General features: G+C 39.4%; 1 non-coding gene and 1 pseudogene across 1 annotated transcript; one reads left to right on the top strand and one right to left on the bottom strand.

The window, feature by feature from the left end:
* LOC129640304 (melanoma-associated antigen B3-like) overlaps positions 1-20930 on the top strand; it is an 84371-nt pseudogene that overhangs the window by 59984 nt on the left and 3457 nt on the right.
* Positions 15080-15152, bottom strand: TRNAC-GCA (transfer RNA cysteine (anticodon GCA)). Its single transcript has one exon. It is a non-coding gene; the product is annotated as a tRNA-Cys (tRNA).

The following is a 20930-nucleotide window of genomic DNA, read 5'->3' as shown; positions in this document are numbered from 1 at the left end:
AAAGACACTTGCTCCTTGGAAGAAAAGCTATAACTAACCTAGTTCAGTTCAGTTCAATCGTTCAGTCATGTCTAACTCTTTGTGACCCCATGAACTGCAGCACACTAGGCCTCCCTGTCCATCACCAACTCCCCGAGTCCACCCAAACCCATGTCCCTTGAGATGATGATGCCATCCAACCATCTCATTCTCTGTCATCCCCTTCTCCTCCTGCCCTCAATCTTTCCCAGCATCAGGGTCTTTTCCAATGAGTCAACTCTTCACATGACATGTCCAAAGTATTGGAGTTTCAGCTTCAACATCAGTCCTTCCAATGAACACCCAGGACTGATCTCCTTTAGGATGGACTGCTTGGATCTCTTTGCAGTCCAAGGGACTCTCAAGAGTCTTCTCCAACACCACGGTTCAAAAGCATCAGTTCTTCTGTGCTCAGCTTTCTTTATAGTCCAACTCCCACATCCATACATGACCACTGGAAAAACCATAGCCACAGACCTTTGTTGGCAAAGTAATGTCTCTGCTTTTTAATATGCTGTCTAGGTTGGTCATAACTTTCCTTCCAAGGAGTAAGTGTCTTTTAATTTCGTTGCTTCAATCACCATCTGCAGTGATTTTGGAGCCCAGAAAAATAAAGTCAGCCACTGTTGCCACTGTTCCCCCATCTCTCTGCCATGAAATGATGGGACTGGATGCCATGATCTTAGTTTTCTGAATATTGAGCTTTAAGCCAACTTTTTCACCAACCTAGACAACATATTAAAAAGCAGAGACATTACTTTGCTGACAAAGGTCTGTCTAGTCAAAGCTATGGATTTTCCATTAGTCATATATGAATGTGAGAGTTGGACTATAAAGAAAGCTGAGTGCTGAAGAATTAATGCTTCTGAACTGTGGTGTTGGAGAAGACTCTTGAGAGTCCCTTGGACTGCAGGGAGATCCAACCAGTCCATCCTATAGGTAATCAGTCCTGAATGTTCATTGGTAGGACTGATGCTGAAGCTGAAGCTCCAACATTTTGGCCACCTGATGCATAGAATTGACTCATTTGAAAAGACCCTGATGCTGGGAAAGATTGAAGGCAGGAGGAGAAGGGAATGACAGAGGATGAGATAATTGGATAGCATCACCAACTCAATGGACATGAGTTTGGGTAAATCCCAGGAGTCGGTGATGGACAGGGAGGCCTGGTTTGCTGCAGTTCATGGGGTCGCGAAGAGTCAGATATGACTGAGTGACTGAACTGAAACATGGGTACAATCACTCAAAATTTTTCTGGATTAGAAAACATTTAAAGTGAGCAAAAAAATATAAATGTTCAAAACAAGAGTAATTTGGTTTGCGGTAGTGACATATCTACATGGCCTAATTTTGAAGTCAAACAGCCATTTAGAAGCAAAGAATTCAGTCATCTTCATACCAAATGCACATGCACACACACACACATACATACACAGACATCTATCACATTATGTACATAACTAGTAAGTGGTGAGAAAAGCATGTGGTGGTGGTTTACTCGCTAAGTCATGTTTGACTCTTGCGACACCATGGACTGTAGCCCGCCAGGCTCTTCTGTCCATGGGATTCTTCAGGCAAAAACTGGAGTGGGTTGCCATTTCCTTCTCCAAGAGAAAAGCATAAACAGATACAATTTACAATAGTAACCCAGTAAAATTTCTCCCCATCTCTAGTGCTGTCACTCTAGTCTCCTAACCTCCAATCCCTTATGTTTTAACTTATCTCTTTGTCTTCACCCTTGATTCCTTGCAGTCTTCAGTCTTTTTCAACAAAACAACTGAGCTATCTTTTTTTTTTCCCTTCAGTCAGAGCTACCACTTAAAGCTGAAGTTAGGTTTGTTCATAACCTCCAATAGCTTTGTTCTCACTCAGAGTGAAAGTCAAAGACCTTACAGGACCTTGTACAATCATGACTCCCTTTATGTCTGTGACCTCATTTTCTGAAACTATCCATTTAGTTCTCTCTGTTCCAGCCACATTGGCTTCTCTCCTTTTCTTAGAACATACCAGATATGGGTTTCATCTCATATTGTTCCTCGCATATGCTATTTCTTTGCCTGAGTACAATTCCCAGTTTTGCACAGGACTTCCTTTCTTTTCTCCTCCAGTTATTTATTTAAAGATCATTCTCTTTGTGAAGACCTTAAAAGTTCATCCTATTTAGATTTGTGTTGCCCAGCACAGGTCTCTTCTTTTCCTTAACACTCATCACTATGTTATGTGGTTTATATTTCCCTGATTTATCCTACTTATTTCTATCTTCCCATTGACAAGTATCTAAGAACATGCAGGTTAGGAACTGCACAGCTTCATTAGAAACATTCATGTAGATTACAGCATTTTTTTACTCCCCATCTTTGTGTAATGTGCCGCCTGCACAAATGTATAAGGTAGCCCTGTTCTCATGGTATATAATACATACAAAGCCTGTTAGAGCATCGATTTTTGCTGAGGTTTTTTTCCCTCTGTCATGTAAGGAGTGAGGTTAATAGTCATGGGAGATGAGGACAAAGAGGTAATGAGACCAGAGTGTGGATGGGCTTTGAAGGTCTTTGTAAGAACTTGGAATTTCTTTGGATTGAGGTTGGAAACCACTGGAGTTGTAACAACATGAGTGGTCTAATGCAGCTTTTGCTCTATAAGGATTACTCTGGCCGCTATGTTGAGAATAGAGTAGATGTGGAGGAAGATGGTGTTAATGGACATCAAATAGAAGGCTGTTATAATGAATCAGACCAGAAATGAAGGTGACTTGGGAAAAAAGGGACAGCATGTCGGAGGTGGAGAGTTGTACTCAGGTCTTGGATATATTGAAAGTAGAACCAAGAAACCAAGAATTGCTGATACATTGGATGTGGGATATGGGAGAAAAAGTAGAGTTAAGGATAACCAAAGAGGTTTTGAGCCTGAGCAACTCGAAATATGTAGCTGCCACTCACAGAGGCGGGAGAAGTACCTAGAACAGCATGTTTGTGTTGGTGGGAGATCGGTAGTTGGGCTTTGAATATATCAGGTTTCAGATTTTTATTGGACAATTGGATATATTTGGATATATGACATTGGACTTTAAGGGGAGACATACAAGCTGAGGATACACATATATGATTTATCAGTCTATCAATGGGCTTTTGTTTTGTTTTTATTTTTAATTGTGGTAAAAAAAATACATAACATTTAATGTACCATCTTAACCATTTTAAAGTGTAAAATTAAGTGATGTTAAATATTGTAGATGGTTTTTAAGCCATGACCATGAGAAAGATAAACCAGAGCAAAGATAAAATGCCTCAAGATTGATTCCTGGGGTACCCAATGTAAAAAAAGACAAAGAAGAACCAAAAAAGCATAGAAGGAAAAACCAGTGAGAAGGAAGTGGGAAAACTAGGAATATGGGGTGAGTTACAAGTCAAGGGGAAAAATAGTTTCAGCATGGAAGTAGTGATCAACTATGTCACATGCTGCTGAATATTTAAAATAGATGAGCATTTATATTTGACTATTTGATTTAGTACTGCGGGGCTTATTAGTGACAGTGGTATAGTAACATTGTTCATCTCTAGTTTTTCAGCTCTGTCTTTACCCATGTCCTTTTCCTTGTGACTTTTCAGTTCTTCCCACTAGTGGCAAAGTATGTCTCTGTCCCTGATCTTGAACTTCGAGCCATGTTACTTGTTTTGGCTGAAGGATCACAGAAAAGAGATCAGAGCTTCCCTGATAGCTCAGTTGATAAAGAATCTGCCTGCAATGCAGGACACCCAGTTCAATTCCTGGTCAGGAAAATCTGCTAGAGAAGGGATAGGCTACCCACTCCAGTATTCTTGGGCTTCTCTTGTGGCTCAGCTGGTAAAGCATCCTCCTGCAATGCATGAGATCTGGGTTTGATCCCTGGGTTGGGAAGATCCCCTGGAGAAGAGAAAGGCTGCCCACTCCAGTATTCTGGCCTGGAGAATTTCATGGAATGTATAGTCTATGGGGTTGCAAAGAGTCGGACACGACAGAGCGACTTTCACTTTTAATGCCTTCTGAGATACGTATATTTCCATTTGTCTTGCCCTTCTGTCTCACCATGAGGAGACCATGGTCTAGTTAGCCTGCTGGTCCGAGGAGGATGAGATACCCTTGGAGACCCATACCCAGTCTGTGGCTTAGAGCTGTCCAGCCTACCACATGTGCCCATCAACGGCCTCCTAGACAGTTGATTTTGATAGGCAGTTGGTGGAGAGTCTGTGCTTGTTATATAGTTGACTGATGTGGTGACCTTGACAAGAGCTGTGTCAATGGAATGATGGACAGAGAGCCTATGTGAAGCAAGTTCAAAGGAAAATGGGAAGAAAATAATTGGGTATAGGCAGTATCTCAAAACTTCTGTGCAGTTTTTATAGTTTTCTCATAAATGGTGAATAAGAAATTGGAATGTATCTGGAGAGAGATGTGGAGTAAAAAATGATTTCTTTCTGGATGGCAGAAATGACAGCATGTTTGAATGCTGATAAGAATGATCCAGTGTAATGGAAGGCAGGAGGGGGAGAATGATGATGCAAGAAAAACAGGTAGAGAATGATTCCAGTCACTCTGAAGGATACCATGTAAACAGGTGAAGATTTTTTGGCTTATGAAAATTTCAAGTTCAGATTGTCCTAACCCAAAAATCCACGCATTTTCTACTGAAATGTGCTATCAAGTTTCTCTGTCTCTCTAAAAGCAGTACATGTGGAACATGAGTGGGAAGATGTGTAGTAAAGCCAATTTAGTGGAATGATCATTTAAAGTCTGGAGATCTTCCTATGGTGTGCTTTAGATGCATGATCTCAGGCAGTCCTCTAATTATTTGGATCACTTCATTTCCTCACCTATTAAAAAGTGAATAGAGATATGACTTCTAAATTTCCTCATCTAGTTCTAAAATAGTATTATTCTTTGACCTGACAATTATGCTTCAGATGCCCCTCTGAGAGCTGTTGCCATCATTATGTAAGCACATAGCTTACTGGCATCCTCTGATATAACAGATCTCAAAATTCCTCTTTCACAGTAACATCCAAAACTCACCTAAAGTCAGATATTTTAGAATATCTGACATCTGCTTAGTCTCCCAAGACTGGTGGAATAGATTGAATAATAGTTATTTTAGGATGTAATTGCTGCACTGTTAAAAAATAAATCCCTTTGCAACTAAATAATGTCATATTTCTGAGCCACTTATGTAACCAAAATGATTTATCCAAATAAAAGAGCATAATTTTGGGAAACATTTAAAGAGTCATTGCAAATGGTTTTCATTACTAGCCTGCTGTGCTGTAAAAGTATGATTCTCCATAGTTTAGCTAGTAGCTATGTGGAACAATGGCAGTTTTCTAATATTACGTGTTAAGAAAGCTGAGCTTAATAGCAATAGAGAAAATTAGGATATAGAATACAAGAAAGGGAATATGAAAGTGCTAATAGGCCCTAAATACCATGGAACAAATAGAAGATAGTGATAAGAAATTGTGGAAAGAGATTAAAAAGCTGACAGTACTTGATAAATTTCTATACAAATAGTAGAGAAGTAGTTGACAGTCAAGAGGAGTAACATAAATGGAAATGAGAACCTGAGTAGAACAGACTGAGAAAACAAAGAGGGAAAAAAAGGAAGTTTCCAGTAAACTTAACTTTGAATATTCAAGTTCAGGGTAACTAATGTCTGTAGTTTTAAATCCCACCAAGCCCAGGGATTAGGGGTATGGATAAATAATGATAGGTGAATATATACTAAATATAGATGAACACATTTTCTGAGTATGAATAATTACATTTTATTTAAAATTTGTATAATTTTAAAGGATATCAAGAAACTAAGTTCGGCATAGCATACTAACTAGAATTGGGCAATGCCCATGCATATTAAAATCCTAAGTAGTTCTCAGTTAAGAATTTCAATGGCCTGGGGTGGATGATTGGATAAAAAATAAGACCCATCTGTATGCTTCATAGCAGAGAATCACTTCAGAGCTAAAGATATGCACAAAATTAAAGTGAGGGGATGAAAAAAGATATTCCATATAAGAGTAAACAGAAAGCTGAAAGAGCAAGACACATATTAGACAAAGTGAAGTCTCTGAGTCGTGTAAAACTCTTTGCAGTCCCATGGACTGTAGCCTGCCAGGCTCCTCTGTCCATGGAATTTTCCAGGCAAGAATACTGGAGTGGGTTGTCTTTCCCTTTTCCAGGGGATCTTCCCGACCCAGGAATTGAACCTGGATCTCCTGCATTTCAGGCAGTTCTTTACTGTCTGAGCCACTAGGGAAACCCCATATTAGACCAAGTAGACTTTAAAACAAAGTCTGTAATAAAATACAAAGAAAGGCTTTATATAATGATAAAAGGATCAATACGAAAAGATGATGTAACATTCATTAGCATAAACATACCTAATATAGGAACACTTATATGAAGCAAATATTATGGACATAAATGGAGAAGTTGACAACAATAAATAAAAGTAGGGGACTTTAACCACCCACTTATATCAGTGGACAGGTCATCCAGATAGAGAGTTAGTAAGGAAACAGTGGTTTTAAATGACCCATCAGACCTGTTGCACTTAACAGATATCTATCTTTGGGACATTCCATCCAAAACCAGCTTAATGCACATTCTTTTCAAGTGCACAAGGAACTTCCTTCAGGATATATCACATTCTAGGTCACAAAAATAAATCTCAACAAATTTAAAATTTAATCAGGCACCATTTCTGACCACAATGGCATGAAACTGGAAATCACGGGAAGGAAGAGGAAAAAAACACAAATACATGGAGACTGAAGAATACACTAATAAAAAACAATGAATGAGTAGAGAAATCAAGGAGGAAATCAGAGAATACCTTGAGACGAATGAAAATAAAAACACAATTTTTCAAACTATGGGACTCAGCAAAAGCAGTTTGGTGAGTGAAGTTTATAGATACAAGCCTACTTCAAGAAACAAGAATAATCACAAACAACCTACCCTGCCATCTTAAAGAGTTAGAAAAAGAAGAACTGCCGGGGTCCAGCCCCGGCTGATCCAGGGTATTCGAAGCGGGGACGGCGTCGGCGACCTATTTAATTATTTATTCATCAAAGATATAAAGAGTAATAGAATAAGGATAGCTCAGTGAGGAAATTCAGTGGAGAAAAGAAGCTGAGTGGCTTGGTTTACGCGGAAAATCAATATAACCCGTGACACCAGGTTAGCTCTGACCACGGAGGCCGCAGGCGCCCTCTCGAATAGCGGAAGGTGCCCCACCTTAGACACCTTCTCGAGTGGGTCTTAGAAGCCCAGGCAAATAAATGGTCGCAGAGGACATCCGCGCTCCAGATGGACACTCAGCTGGAAGTTAAAGGGAAGAATGACATGGGGAGACCAAGTTTCAGTGAACAAGGCCCGCACTTTATTTTCCAAAGTAGTTTTTATACCTTAAGTTATGCATAGAGGATAATGGGGGAAGGGGTAGAGTCATGCAGCAAGCCAGGCTTTTTTCCTGTAAACTTATCATATGCAAAAGTTCAGGTGATAGACATCATCTTCTGGCCAGGAGGCCTGTTAACATTTTAAGAAACTTATCTTTCTCTAAAGGTGATTATTCCAAAGTCAGGCGCCAGCCTTCCAAAAAGCATTGGACAACGCTGCATTTTACATTTCTATACACCCATTATATCAATCAATACACTGCCAAGGACACAGTAGGTAAGGAGTATGGAGACTTAGCAGCAAACATTGGCCCAACAAGTGAAAAACCCTTCACCAATACAATTTCTAATCAATCTTTTAACTACTCAAAAGAATCTGTGTTTAGGCAGTTTAGAACATCTCCTGCCTCTCACAGTTGGGAGGCTCTGAACAATCACATGTGGCCGGAAAAACCCATTCAGGCAGGCTAGAGGATTTCCAAAGGAGTTTGTAGGTTGAAACACTGTCACATCCAAGAATTATTAACTGGAGCTGTAAGCTAACTCTTTTTTCAGAGAGAGGTAGTGGGAGACAGCCCCCCGTAAAGTCAGAGGTGTAGGTAAAAGCACAAAGCAGAAAGTAGGCAGACTCTGGTTTGGGGGTAGATGCTCGAGAATTTCCAGGGGGACTCCTGAGGCTCGATCCCGCCTTTGCGTATGCCGAGCCTCCTTCCTCATGACCTTTGTCATGGGCGGAGTTCCTCACACTGGCTCCCGGCAGTGATAGGATTCCAGTTGAGCTATTCCAGATCCTGAAAGATGATGCTGTGGAAAGTGCTGCACTCAATATGCAATATGCACTCTATATGCAATATGCCGGCTCCCGGCAAAGAACAAATAAAGCCCAAAGACAGCAGAAGGAAGGAAATAGTAAAGATCAGAGAAAACAAATAAAATAGAGACAAAAAAGAAAGAAAAGATCAATGAAACCAAGAGCTGTTATTTTTTTAAGATAAAATTGACAAGCCTTTAGCCAGACTCATTAAGAAAAAAGAGGACCCAAATAGACAAAATAGGAAATGAAAAAGGAGATATTATAACCAATATCACAGAAATACAAATAATCAGAATATTGCAGTCATGTGCCAACAAATTGGACAACCTAGAAGAAATGTATAAACTCCTAGAAACATACACTCCTCCAAGATTGGATCAAGAAGGAACAGAGAATCTGAACACAGTGATTACTAGTACTGAAATTAAATCAGTAATCACAACACTCCTAACAAACCAAAGTCGAGGACCAGGTGGCTTCTCAGGGAAACTTTTCCAAACATATAAAAAGTTGATAGCTATCCTTCTCAAACTTTTCCAAACAACTGAAGAGAGAAGCCTCCCAAATTCATTCTCCAAGGCCGCCATTGTCCTGATACCAAAACCAGACAAGGACACTACAAAAAGAAAGAAAGAAAATTGCAGGTCAATATCTCTGATGCATATACATGCAAAAATTTGCAACAAAATATTATCAAATTATAATGAGCAATTAAAATATCATACACCATGATTAAGTAGAATTTATTCTAGGGATGCAAGCTTGTTTCAATATCTGAAAATCAATGTGACAGACCACATTAACAAAATGAAAGCACATAATCATCTCAACAGATGCAGAGAAAGTGTTTGATAAAGTTCATCACCCATTCATGACAAAAACTCTCAACTGAGTTAGTGTAGAGGGAACATACCTCAACATAATAATGACCATTTATAATGAACAAGCAACTAACATCATACTCAGTGGTGCAAAGCTGAAAGCTTTTCCTCTAAAATCAGGAACAAGACAAGAATGTCCACTCGCACCGTTTCTACTTAACATAGTATTAGAAGACCATATTGTCTTCCAAAACAGTCAGACAGGAAAAGAAATAAAAGGCATTTATGTGACATAAGGATTTTTAAAGTACAGTCCAAATGGGGTATGTAAAGTAAGTTGAAATAGAAACTGGAGCAGCAAGCAACTAAATTCTTAGACTCAAAGTCAAACTATGATTTTTAAAAATGACTCATCAGAATATTTTAACTAGTAATTCATTACAATTATATAAGCAAATAAGCTGTTAAATGATATATTCTGAAATTTGATTGAACTTCAAAATAGTTTCAGTTCTTGCATATGAACAAAGTACAAAACAATATTCTGCTTTAATGTCATCCCCCCAAAAAGACAATGAGCAGTCTCACTGAGATCCATATTGGCCCAATACTGAAATGTCAAATGCATGATATTAGTTAGCCCATCATTTCTTCAGGTTCTGTAAATAAAGGTTTAAGGAGAAAATAACTAATTCAAAGAGAAATAATCTGCATTACTATGACTGGTAAATCATTTTAAGAAAGCAAGAGCTACTAAATCTTGTTCTTTTAATGGAATTTCCTGTCACTATGCCACCTTTCTATAGGCATTGGTCCCTATAGATGCAGCCACAGTAAATCCAATAAAAATAATTAGAAGCTAAAAGTTAGATTTTTTTTCTTACTAAAAAATGGATTAAAATCAAAGAAGGAAATGGCAATCCACTCCAGTACTATTGCCTAGAAAATCCCATGGACAGAGGAGCCTGGTAGGCTACAGTCCATGGGGTTGCAAAGAGTCAGACACGACTGAATGACTTCACTTCACTTCATTTGACACCAAAGTAAGTCCATTCAGTCTCTCAGTTCTGTCTGATTCTGTGACCCCATGGACTGCAGCATGCCAGGCTTCCCTGTCCATCACCAACTCCAGGAGCTTGCTCAAACTCATATTCATTGAGTCAGTGATGCCATCCAACCATCTCATCCCCTGTTGTCCCCTTCTCCTCCTGCCTTCAGTCTTTCCCAGCATCAGGGTCTTTTCCAATGAGTTGGCTCTTCATATTAGGTGGCCAAAGTATTGGAGCTTCAGCTTCAGCATCAGCCATTCCAAAGACTATTCAGGACTGATTTCCTTTAGGATGGACTCTTTAGTTGGATCTCCTTGCAGTCCAAGGGACTCTCAAGAGTCTTCTCCAACACCACAGTTCAATAGCATCAATTCTTCAGCGCTCAGCTTTCTTTATAGTCCAACTCTCACATCCATACATGACTACTGGAAAATCCATAGCTTTGACTAGACAGACCTTTGTTGGCAAAGTAATGTCTCTGCTTTTTAATATGCTGTCAAGGTTGATCATAGCCTTTTCTTCCAAGGAGCAAGCATCTTTTAATTTCATGGCTGCAGTCACCATCTGCAGTGATTTTGGAGCCCCCAAAATAGAGTCATTGTTTCCCCATCTATTTGCCATGAAGTGTGGGGACTGGATCTTAGTTTTCTGGATGCTGAATTTTAAGCCAACTTTTTCACTCTCCTCTTTCACTTTCTTCAAAAGGCTGTTTAGTTCCTCTTTGCTTTCTGCCACAAGGATGATGTCATCTGCATATCTGAAGTTATTGATATTTCTCCCGGCAATCTTGATTCTAGCTTGTGCTTCATCCAACCCACCATTTCGCATGACATCAAAGTAGTTTATCATATCATTTGGCTTAGTTTCTGTGTTGTTATAATGACACATGACTGAATTTGACTTCATTAAAAAAACTTCATTATTACATACATACTATGCTAAATATTTGAAGTGTCATCTCATTTAACAACCTTTATTCCTGATTCAAGACAAAGATACACTAATAGATGGTAGAGTCAGGATTCAGATCTAGATCTGCTTCCTTTTAAAATTATGTTTTATTGTCACAGACTGTCTTTTAAATACCATCTGGAGACAGGGTGTGGGAAGAGGAGTGAGGATAAGTAATAAAAACTAGGCAAATGCATATATGAATATAGATCCATAGCTAGATAAATTGATGGAAAGATGTGTTACATACTATGGATGAATATTTAAACTTTATGGACAATTTGTAAAATTTTAAAGCACATCAACCACACTGATTTTGTTATAGCATACTAATTTCAGTAATTTCATCCCTCATCTCTATACAATTGTAACTATAGCATATTTACTACAAAGGTATTAAATATTACCATAGCCAGAGGGTAAACAATAGGCAGATCTGAGTTCAAATCCAAGTTCTGCTAACCTACTGGCTATGTGACCTTGGCAAGTACAACAACTCATATAAACTTCAGTTTATTCAGTTGTAAGATAGAGATTTGGAATATATTGTTCTATCCAGAATTTACCCGTGGTCAGTGGTGGTGGGTTCTGATACAGTTTGGGTCCAAGTTAGAATCAACCTTTTTTCCCCCTCACTTTCTATTGCTGAGTAACATAGAAAATAATTTAAGATGAGAGCTATCCTGGCCCTGAATTGCTTGCTTATTCCCAGAGTGTAGGTTTCAAACCTTCTCCTGGAGACCTTAGAGACAGATTACAAGATGATGGTCCTTCTTCTTCAACCGGTCTTGAATCATTACCAAGTCCTGCAGAAGTAGCCAGGCTAGTCTGTGCTGTTTTTGCGAGAAGTGTCAGCAATGGTGAAAATGATGCCTTGTTTGTTGTCCTTGAATTTGTCAGACCCAGTCTTCAGAGCATGTTTAACTTTGCAGTGGCTGAGCCTGGCTTGGGGCTCCTCTGTCCCTGGGATTCTCCAAGCAAGAATACTGAATTGGGTTGCCATGCCCTCCTCCAGGAGATCATCTCAACCCAGGGGTCGAACCTGGGTCTCCCACTTTGCAGGTAGATTCTTTACTTTCTGAGCTACCATCACTTTGTAATTTTATCATTTACCCAACTCACTTCAATGAACATACATTTTTTTGTAGATAATTTGCCAGACACTGTACTAGGCACTGAGGTTGCAATGATATATAGGGTAAAAAATACAGAGCACTTCAGTTTTTGGCCCAGTAATGAAAAGTTAGATTAAAAAAAAAAAACTATCTGAACCTGAAAAATTTTAAATTAAAATGACCTTTTATCACAATACCAGAAATAATGCAATCAGTTTTTAAGCTGTTGATGTACTCAACCAGTTGATGCAATTATCCATTTGATCCTGCTTCATGTAGTAGCTGAATCCAAATCATTAAAACACAGTGAAGTCAAGAACTATTCTATACTGAAGAATTGATGAAAACTTTTAGATATTAAATTATTCTGATTGTTATCTACTCCAAGCATTTGGCCTAAAGTTAATCTTCCATATTGGGTGGTATACCAGTGTCACAAGAACAATCTTATGTTAAGTCACTTCAGTCATGTCCATCTCTTTGTGACCCTATGGACTATACAGCTTGCCAGGCTCCTCTGTCCATGGGATTCTCTAGGCAAAAATACTGGAGTGGGTTGCCACTTCCTCCTCCAGGGGATCTTCCCAACACAGGGATCAAATCCATGTCTCTTATGTCTCCTGCATTGGCAGGTGGGCTCTTTACCACTAGCGTGACCTGGGAAGCCTTAATGAGAACTTGTGCACACAAAGAAAATATTTAAGTTAAAGACACACAGAATCCTATGAATACAAAATTAAAAAGGCATTTTTTTTCTAATTCTGAGGTGGAATACACTTTAACTGATGTTTTTGTTTCTATGTCTCACTGTTAACGGAACATAGAACTATGGCATTTTATGCAAAGTTACATGGAACAGCAGACTGGTTCCAAATCAGGAAAGGAGTATGTCAAAGCTGTATATTGTCACCCTGCTTACTTAGCTTATATGCAGAGTACCTCAGGAGAAACGCTGGGCTGGATGAAACACAAGCTGGAATCAAGATTGCCGGGAGAAATATCAATAACCTCAGATATGCAGATGACACCACCCTTATGGCAGAAAGCGAAGAAGTACCAATGAGCCTCTTGATGAGAGTCAAAGAGGAGAGTGAAAGCTCATCATTCAGAAAACTAAGATCATGGCATCCAGTCCCATCACTTCATGGAAAATAGATGTGGGAACAGTGGAAAGAGTGGCAGACTTTTTTGGGGGGGCTCCAAAATCACTGCAGATGGTGACTGCAGCCATGAAATTAAAAGATGCTTACTCCTTGGAAGGAAAGTTATGACCAACCTAGACAGCCTATTAAAAAGCAGAGATATTACTTTGCCAACCAAGGTCCATCTAGTCAAGGCTATGGTTTTTCCAGTAGTCATGTATGGATGTGAGAGTTGGACTATAAAGAAAGCTGAGTGCCAAAGAATTGATGCTTTTGAAGTGTGGTGTTACAGAAGACTCTTGAGAGTCCTTTGGACTGCAAGGAGATCCAACCAGTCCATCCTAAAGGAAATCAGTCCTGAATATTCATTGTAGGAAATCAGTCCTGAATATTCATTGAAAGGATGATGTTGAAGCTGAAACTCCAATACTTTGGCCACCTGATGTGGAGAACTGACTCATTTGAAAAGTTCTGATGCTAGGAAAGATTGAAGGCAGGAGGAGAAGGGGATGACAGAGGATGAGGTGGTTGGATGGCATCATGGACTCAATGGACATGAGTTTTAGCAAGCTCCAGGAGTTGGTGATGGACAGGGAGGCCTGACGTGCTATAGTCCATGGGGTCGCAAAGAGTAGGACATGACTGAGTGACTGAACTGAACTGAACATTGAAGTTAAGGAATAGGTTCTTAGGAATTTAATTTATGTTGAATAGCTTATCAATTACTCCTCAATTATAGTATCATTTTCCTTTTCACTTTGTGAATCTTTAGCCTTAAATTGCCATAATTAAATCATCAAGGGATGATTTTTACCAATTGGCCAAATCAAGGAGCAGACGTCTTTGCTATAGTTGTGGTTGTTGTTTTTTTGTGTATTTTTATGCCTTCCCTAAAAGACAGATTATGAGTAGAGACCATTTGATCAAACTGATTGTTTGTATTCTCAAACAATGGATAGTTTTTCATACAGTGCTTTTTGATACTAAATAAATGCTTTCAATGTTAGTTATAGACTTGCTTTATTAACCTGGGAAGTTCAGATATGTACCATGATAAGTAAAGTTATATCAGGTAACGTGTATGTATTTATTGGGTTGGCCAAAAAGTTCAGTTGAGTCTAACCTTATGGAAAAATTCAAAGTTTTTGGCCAACCTAGTATTTCCTATGAGAATATTCTCCTGATGTTTTCTTCACTTTTTCATCAAACTGGAAAAAGTGAGAGGTTTTTGTAATTCCTGGCCATGGTTGATAGACCATATTCTATTAGCAATTTTTTTCATGTTAATTATTCTTTGCAATTTATGTCATGTTAATAATGTTTTACAATTTATTTCTTTGTACATATGTGGAGCTAATTTTAGCTATAAATTACAAGCTATACTTTGATAATTCCACTGTCCTTTATGTAAACTATTTGGACAAATGTTAAAATTATTTTGAAAACAAATGACAATTTCATTTATTTCAGGATGAAAAATACAAACTTACTTCATGATTATATACAATAGTAAGTGTTTAGTAATTTTAGCAAGCAAGAAACAGAAATAAGGATAAAAATTATGACGGTAAAGAAAATTTGTCTCTATTTACATACATATGTAAAATCTAATCCTTAAAACAATTTCTTGCATATGAAAGTTGTTCAGTCATGTCTGACTCTTTGTGACCCCATGGACTGTATAATACTCCAGGCTAGAATACTGGAGTGGGTAGCTGTTCCCTTCTCCAGGGGATCTTCCTGACCCAGGAATCGAACCTGGGTCTCCTGCATTGCAGGCAGATTCTTTACCAACTGAGCTATCAGGGAAGCCCTCTTGTATACAAACTATATATTTTATACACACCCATGAACATATACATATAAACATATTTATTTAACATTATATAGGGAAAAAAAATCCCTCTCCCCAAATTTCCCTAAAATTGTAAAATATTATTTATGCTTAAAATACAGATACATATCCACTTTGAGTTTAACCTATAATATATATTTTTATCTTCCCCATTTTATTATTGGTATACACATTTGGTATTCATAAAATAGTCAATAATATAACTATGAATGCATTCCTTATATCACAAGCAATGCAGAGTATCAGTTGTTAGATATTATAAATTGTATTTCAAATTGAAATTACGATTGGTTCAAAAATTCCCCTACAGTTAATAGAACAAACTTTTAAATGTCTACCCATTGAAAGAGCCACACAGTGCTGTAATGACCACAAAATCACTTTCACTCTTCTAAAGCATAAAATTTCCTACATATAAGAGTTAGAAAGAGATGTGAGATAAAATACATTGAAAGAATGGTATCCAGGCACAGAGAGAAAAAATAGAATTTATGACAACATAATAAACATCCATAGTAGTTACCTGATTATGTGTTATGCAGTAACTAATGGCATCGCAGTTGAACATCAAACCTGTTATTTGAAAGAGCTATCATGGTTTCCATGATTGCAAAAAGAAGAGTGATTTCAGGAATTAGTTTTGATTACATACTAAAGGCTAAATTTCACTTCTGTTAACATCAACAAAGATTAAATATTTCCTCCTTAACAAGGTGGAAGTCAAAGTAGCTTGAAGACATGGGTAGACGGGAGGGGAGGGTGAGATGTATGGAAAGTGCAACATGGAAATTTATATTACCATATGTAAAATAGACAGCCAATGAGAATTTGCTGCATGGCTCAGGAAACTCAACAGGGGCTCTGTATCAACCTAGAGGGGTGGAATGGGGAAAGAGATAGGAGGGAGGTTCAAAAGGGAGGGGATATATGTATACCTATGGCTGATTCATGTTGATGTTTGACAAAACAACAAAATTCTGTAAAGAATTTATCCTTCAATAAAAAAAATTTTTTTTAAGTACTTCTGTAACTTTTGTCAAAGAGTGTTCTGCCTAGGTTCTCCTCTGAGAGTTTTATAGTGTCTGACCTTACATTTTGAGCTTTGATCCATTTTGGGTTTATTTTTGTGTATGGTGTTAGAGATTATTCTAATTTTATTCTTTTCCATGTAGCTGTCCAGTTTCCAGAGTGCCACTTATTGAAGAGACTTTCTTTTTTGCTTTGATAGTATTTTATTCACTATTTTTGAATTTATGTTCTTCAGTGATATTGGCCTGTCATTTTGTGTGTGTTTCTCTGCCTGGTTTTGCTATCAGGGTGATGGTGGCCGCATAGAATGACCTTTGGAGTGTTCCTTCCTCTGCAATTTTTTGGAAGAGTTTGAGATGGACAGGCATTAACTCTTCTCTAACTGTTTGATAGATTCACCTGTGAAACCATCTGGTCCTGGGCTTTTTATTGGAAAATTTTAAATCACTGTTTTACAGTACTTGTCATTGGTCTCTTCACATTCTCAGTTTCTTCCTTGTTCAATCTTGGAAGGCTGTACCTCTAAGAATCTGTCCATTTCCTCCACGTTGTCCATTTTATTTGCATATAGTTGTTTGTAGTAGTCTCCTATGATCCTTTGAATTTCACACAAGTGTATTCTTAATGAAACCAGCCCTGATTACCTTGTGGTGTGAGCATAAAGGTAAAATGAGGGAGTGTAATGCAGGAAAATTCTCCCCCCGCAGAAGAACATACCATGAGCCCATGTTAGAGGAATTTTATACAATTGGACACATTCTGGTGTTTCCTCACTAAAACGTCTAGTCCTCTTTTGTATCAGCCAGAATAGCAGGGAGTTAGAATTGAATTGCTTTTGTGTGTGTGTGTGTGTGATGTTAAAAATCAAATGTTACCAGGAGAAATAGCCATTGGTTGTGGCGCTAAAGGCCATGGGCTACATAGAGGACTTGTGGTGAATGTATTCCCCCTGGAAATTGCCCAGACATCTAGATTCGCATGTCTGTAGTCTCTGCTGGAGGGGTAAAATGATTTGGTCATCTACCAGAAAGATTAAACCTCAGCATGCTCAGAAAGGAAGTGCGGAAATCAGTGTTTTAACATGTGTTCTCCTGAGTTGCTCTCTGAAAGTCAGCTCTGCCTGAGTCTAAGTCAGCTTCCTCTTTCACTTTCTTCAATGTGATGCAATAACTCTTTCACCCTCCTCCTCACTAGGTAAGATTTTCAAGGTGGAGAGTGGGACAGAGCCTGAAATTCCACGGGCCTGTCTTCAGTAGACAAGCTCGTCCTCAGCACGTGGCGGGTGGAAATATTAGGAGCCTCAGACCAAATGGGCTCCAGTCATGGAACTGGACAAATTCCTTAGAAGTTGGGTAGCACGTGTGACTCTCAAGCTATGGTATGACAGCCACCTCTAAAGGAAAACTTTTCAGGGTTCTCTAAGTGAACCCTCAAATCCAAATTGGTCACCTTGAGACTGTCCATTCTTCTCAGTGGTTTCCAGGGAATTCATACAGCCAACTCTTCCCAGAAACCAAACTAGGAGATGGAATTGGGTCCTAAATTAAGGAGAGATGCCTCTAGTTTTCCCCTTTTTCTTCTGAAAGTAACAAAGTGCTCTGAGCCAAGATAGATAAGTCCTGATGCCTTTCCTACAGCTCCCATGAATGCAAGGGTTTTCCAGGGGAAGCCAACATTTCTGCGTCATCCAGAGACCTCAATTTCCTAATAAGAGTGCTGGTTGATGTTGGCTGCAATCCATGAAGGCTGGCAGGAGGCAGCAAGCATTGGTTAAAGACAGTTGGTCCAGGCTCTCTGCTGGTCAAGATGTAAACTATTTTGAGCACTAGGGTGGAAGAAATCGGTCAGTCAACTGCAGAGCTCAGTTAGGACTGATGAGTGGCCAGGAAGAGCCAAGACAGCTGACCTAATAGTAATAAATTCCATCCAGGCACCAAAACTCCAAATTTAAAGCAATAGCCTATAAAGAGACATGTGAAGGAAGCAAAGCCTCTGATAATCACCTTTCTTAAATACCAATTTATCCAACCTTGTCAATGCTTATATAACACTCCAGTCCTGTTGGTACAAAAATCTTGGACCTGGGATTATCATTTTTTATACAATTTGAGAACCATTAACCAAATTGAGGATGATTTCCCACAAGCTTGAAGAATGTACAAAGAGAAATGGGGGGATTGAAACATAAAACACTGAGCCGTTTAAAGTGGTTTTGCCTTCTTAAAACAGGTTGTTGATTAATCAACCCTTGAGTTATTTTTAGAGGCAGCACTATGCATGTGCAAAAAGGAGCCTATGTTTCCAGGATGACTGCAGAACCAAGAGGGTTCAGTCTGTGGAACTCTCAGAGTAGGAATGTTGCCAGGGGAGAACTGTATGAAGTCCTTCAATACGGAAAATCTGGCTTCTAGCAACATGAATAGCTTCCATGAACTAATTCAAGACTAGCCAAATAGTTTCCAAGTTTGCAGTTCCCCTAACCCCTTTCATTTTACCCCAGTTTCTGGGTTGAGGAGACAGATTTGAGAGCCCTGCCTCACGTCTTCTTGCCACTCCACCTTGAAATAAAGTTTTTCTCTCAAAAGCCTGTTCCATAGTATTGGCTTCTAGGTGCATCAGGCAGTGAGCCCTTGCTGGGGAACACTAGTGACTGATAGGCCTGGAATTAGATTCCTCTCTGAATTCCTCTAGATCCGACACTGTTATACTCCTCTTGGCCTAAAGCAGAACTTGTGTTCCTTAACACTCAAAAGTATCTTGGGATAAAAGTAAGAACTCTGGATATATTCCAATACACTTCGTCAGGCACAAAGCCTTGAAGGCTACCTCAGGAAATGACAGCAATAAGGAGGAGAAATAGATGATAGTGACAATAAGATCGTCTCTCTATGCAGTGTCAGAGAACTTCGGTCAAAATAGCAGAAAACCATATTGGACTGCTCCTTTCCTTTAGAAATGTGCGCATATCTCAGATATGGTGGGTTGGGTTCTAGGTCACTGCAATAAAGTGAATATTGCCATAGAGTAAATCATAGGAATTTGGGGGATTCCCAGTGCTTATAAAAGTTGTTAATCCTATTGTACACTTAGTAGAAGATGTCTAAAAAATGTACATAGCTTAATTTAAAATTAGAATACAGCTACAATAGTAACAGAGACCTGATCAGAGCACCATAAGGAATAAAATATGGGAAGAGTTTAAAATATTTCACAAATTTACAAAATGTGGCCCAGGGACCCCAAGTGAACACACGGTTTTGGGGAAATGATGCCATAGTTATGTTCAATGCACGGTTATTGTAAACTTTGTTTGTAATGAAACACAATGTATGTGAAGCATGGTTGAGTGAAGTACAATTTTTTAAAGGTATGCCTATAAATCAATTAAAACAATTCACATAAGAGACTAACTCTGGCTAAGTTTTTTTTTTCTTTTAAATTAATTTAATTGGAGATTAATTACTTTACAATATTGTGGTTTTTGCCATACATTGACATTAATCGGCCACAGGTGTACATGTGTCCCCCCCATCCTAAATCCCCTCCCCCTCCAGAAACAGAAAGATCAACATTTTTCTCTGGAAGCGTACCCCATCCTGCCTCCTGCCTTCTGTGACATTTTCCCCATCTCACATGAAGTCTGGAACATGAAACTGTAAGGTTTGCTTTAGGGACACTGCTCAAGATTTTGCAGGGATGTGGTGTTCCCCAGGAACCTATTATTCCAAGAGATAGACAAAATGAGGGCCCACATGAGTGAGGACTGGAGGAACAACCACCCTAAAATATAGGTCATTCAGAGACCTGCCCAAACTTGTTCTCAAACCTAGAACGCACAGACAGGATACTTGTAATTCCCTATTACAAGTCTTAGAGTTCTCTGTGAGGTCAAAGTCTCAGTCTAAGAAGAATGGCCTCAGTTCAGTAGAGGGAGAATCTCAGGTTGGAGGGTCAGGTCCCAGGACTGGCCAGGACCATGGTGAGGTCCCTGAGTGAAGAAAGAAGTATCACTAGACCCACAAATGAGGAGGCTTTACACACCCCTGCCCCTATTCCTAACCCCAGAGGCTCCAGGCAGAGTTATAAGGATGAGAAGCCTCTTTATTTCTGTGTGGTCTCAGTGAGGGAAGGGCTTTTTCTCTCAGGATCAAACCTCAGTTCTGCAGAGGCGGGCGTCTTGGCCATCACCACAGTGAGGGTGAGGCCCATGGGTGCTAATGAGAGGGTCTCTCCCACCAAGGAGGAAGGCTCACAGAATGGCACTGCCACTGTCAAGGAGAGATGCTCAGAGACACGCCCTGACTCCCCACTAGGGATTTGGGGAGGCTAAGGCTTTGTTTGGGGGCAGGAGGACTCAAGTCCATGGAGTAAGGGGACTCGGGCTCGGACAGACGGTGCAGGGAGGACCCTAGGGGATGACCCAGGGACCGCTGAACACTGAACGATGGAGTCCCCACAAAGCCCCACCCCTGCCATCATCCCTCAGAGATCCCGCACAGGGTAGCCATCACCAGAATTGGCTCCCTCCAACTTCCGTGCTGGTGGCAATGAGCTCTGATTGTTGTTCAGGGTGTTCGTTTAAACCAGAGTGGATTCCCAGGACTGACCTGAAGGCAAGGTGAGGACCTGATGTGGACTCATGGGACCGTTGCCCCTCCTGTAACAAAGCAAAACCCACCAAGTCTCACCTCTATGGTCTGCAG

This window comes from Bubalus kerabau, chromosome X, assembly GCF_029407905.1.
Source record: "Bubalus kerabau isolate K-KA32 ecotype Philippines breed swamp buffalo chromosome X, PCC_UOA_SB_1v2, whole genome shotgun sequence".
NCBI classification, from domain to species: Eukaryota; Metazoa; Chordata; class Mammalia; order Artiodactyla; family Bovidae; genus Bubalus; species Bubalus kerabau.
This window is presented reverse-complemented; position numbering and strand designations above follow the sequence as displayed.